Source organism: Calonectris borealis, chromosome W (genome assembly GCF_964195595.1).
Source record: "Calonectris borealis chromosome W, bCalBor7.hap1.2, whole genome shotgun sequence".
NCBI lineage: Eukaryota > Metazoa > Chordata > Aves > Procellariiformes > Procellariidae > Calonectris > Calonectris borealis.
The window spans coordinates 46838629-46841731 of NC_134351.1; positions in this window are offsets into that span (position 1 = coordinate 46838629).

Sequence of the window (3103 nt, forward strand, 5' to 3'; positions counted from 1 at the left end):
TGAACAATGAGAACTGTATTCAGCATTGCCCAAATTAGAAGTGTGTCTCTATTTCTTTAGCACTTAAAAACAGAATAAGCTTTTTATGAGGAGATGAACATGCACTTTTAGAATACAACTTCTTTCTCCTTTTAATAGAATTCCTTCTGCTGCTAATCAACAAGCATTATACAAGCTAATTTTCATTTATGTCAAACTCAATAAGACAAGAAAAAATACTGTTCCACAGTGCTGGGGGGGGGACGACGACAGACAGACACCTTTTACTGATGGTCGGGGGGGAATCTATGTTAAGGAGGGACAGAAGGGTAATTTAAAATTTACAGGAAGACAAATGTAAAGAATAGTGGAAGCCAATCTGTTGGCTTTTGGCTTCAAGACATCTGAAGTAATACAGCTTTGAATTATCTCTAAATATAATTTAACAATTTTGTGATGACTTGAAACAGAGTGATTGGATTTCAGGAAAAGCCATATCCTGGATTTCCTAATTCAAAATTGCTCACAAATATGAATATATTGAAATAAGATATATCTTAAAATTACAAGCCTTGTTTGGGGAAAAGAAATATTTCTTAAGGAACAGCAGATAATGAAAAACAAACAAACAAAAAGAATTGGAGTTTTTAAATTTGAATTAGACTTTTAAAAAGACAGATTGATCCACCTAGTAATGTTTTATCTATTAGGACAAGATGCTGCAGTCACTATCTGGTCACAGAGTACACAGTTCTGAAAAGCAGTATCAGTGCAGGTTACACCAATTCTAAAGTGTCATCAGTCCCAAGGATATGGTATTTGGAAGTGAATTTTGAAGAGCTGGTCAGAACAACAACCACCACCACGCAAACAAACACACACACACAACCACAAAACCACAACAACCTAGGACAAATAAGTCAGTGAAGCTACAGCAAGATTTCAAGTATTATTATGAAATTTAAATAGTTTTGGACTATTAGCTAGAGTGTCTAATTTCTTGAAGTTTTATTCCACTGTTATCACCTTCATGCTATTAATTTTTAGAAGTCACTGATAACCATAAAAGTTTAACAGATTCATGGTATCAAGAAATCAATTGATAAAGACTTTTTCCCTGTTTTCCTTTCCTATCTCCCAATGAAGTGCCATCTTCATACATATCTTGCTTTGGAAATTGCTCAGTGCTTCACTGTATTAAAAAAAGTTTCTTTTTTTTTCTTTTTTCTAATTTTCTATTTTTAGAACTACAGCTATATTGCTTTGTTTCCTCCTTATTCTCTTCTCTGGTTCTTTCCTTCCAACTTCTGTGTTCTCTGCTGACTGCCCAGGTACCTAATAGGGATTTGCTAACCCAATTTAAGTCAGGCAGCTCCTATTTGTACTCTGTAATACTTCACTTCAACAACTATCCCAATATAAGTAAGATCCCAGGATTTAGTACTAAATTCAGTGCTGCACAAACAATTCTGCATTTTCATAGCCATATCACATTCACTGACAGTACACATGGGGAAAAAAAAAAAGTTTTAATTTTGTCTCTTAGCACAAGATGAACTATTTACTACTGAGGATGCTCTGAGGCAAGACACAGGGCATTTTTCAGAGCCAAAAGAGATAAAAGCTCTTTTTGCATGGTAGTTACATGTGCTAGCTTCTGCATCTTGCAACTGAAACTCATGTATATACACACACAATGGAAATAAAAGGATACAGATGTTCTATACAGGGAGAGGAAATAATGACTGTTGACATTAATTAGATTCAGATTCAGCCACAGGGAGATGGCTTTGCGTGAGCTGCCTCATTTTTAGTTTTGGTTTGGTGAAACTTTCACTATTTGCATACTAATGCATTTGTATCTTGATAGTCATTAAATGAAGTATTCTTAATTGAGAAATTTTAAGAAAGCAAGAATTCAAACATACAAATGGAAGAGTAAGTTTTATTGAATGATGAAAAACTAATTATCACATTTTGATTAAAGTTTAAGCTTTGCTAGAATACTAGTTTTCTATTTTTTCTTTAGCAGAAAGTGCAACAAATCAATTTGTCATGAATGAGTGGTTTAGAGGCCGCTTAAAGAATCACCGTCAAAGAAATTAGCAGAAAGTGATTTTAATAGAGATTTATAAAGGTGCGACCTAATAGAATTCGATGGCAAGGTTCACTCTATTACTTATTACACGGGTGAAACATATAAAGGAAAATCATCTAAGGGTTTATATTTCAGGGACAGTCTAGGTTTCATTCACAATTTAGCAACACTTAATTATCAACTAATCATTAACAAACTTTAGTAATGCCTAATCATTAACTATTCAATATTTGCAAAGTAGGTTAGTAAGTCTACTACAATCACAACTTAATTACAGATTATGCTTACTATTAGTTCACACACACAGAGAAACATATATATATATAAAAATATACAGAAGGTATACCTGTTAAAAATTCCCCTCGATTTCAGTGAAGAAATATTCACGTCGAATGTCTAGGCATTCCCTCTCAACGGGCGAAGGGTTGAGCTTCGAAAGGGACTCACCCAGGACCTAGCGGTCCTCCGAATATCGCAGGCCCGAAAGATCGCAAGCTCTGAGAGGCGTCCCACTCAGAGGGAGATGCTGGGCGCAGCCGCTGCGGTCCAGGAGAGCTCAAAGGGCCTCGCTTAGGACCACCGTTTATAGGTTCGCAAGATGGTTGGCTTTAGTCATCCGTAAATTTCCATCCTGGCCACAGTCCCAGGTGGTAATTACTAAAAAATTCCCAAGGTTTCGGTGTTGTTCTACTGGACACCTGGGCCAGACAGTAGGAGGATGTTCCCAGCCTCAGCTATGCAGAGTTTCTGATACAGTCAAGGAGCGCTCAACTGCCAGACTTCAATACACCAAGGCCGAGGTTTCATGGAAATTTCTGAGATCAACAGGCGGCCCAGATCAACAAGTGGCCCAGGGAAGAAAGGGGGGGTATGAATGCACCACCACACAATTATTCAGAATGTTAGTCAAACTAGTAATTGTTAATTTCTCTTCAAAAAACTGCATAGTTGAGCAGGGGTTTTTTGTTTGGTGGTTTTTTTTTTTTTTGCTTTGAATCTGGTGGCAGAGGAGATCACCTGCACTGG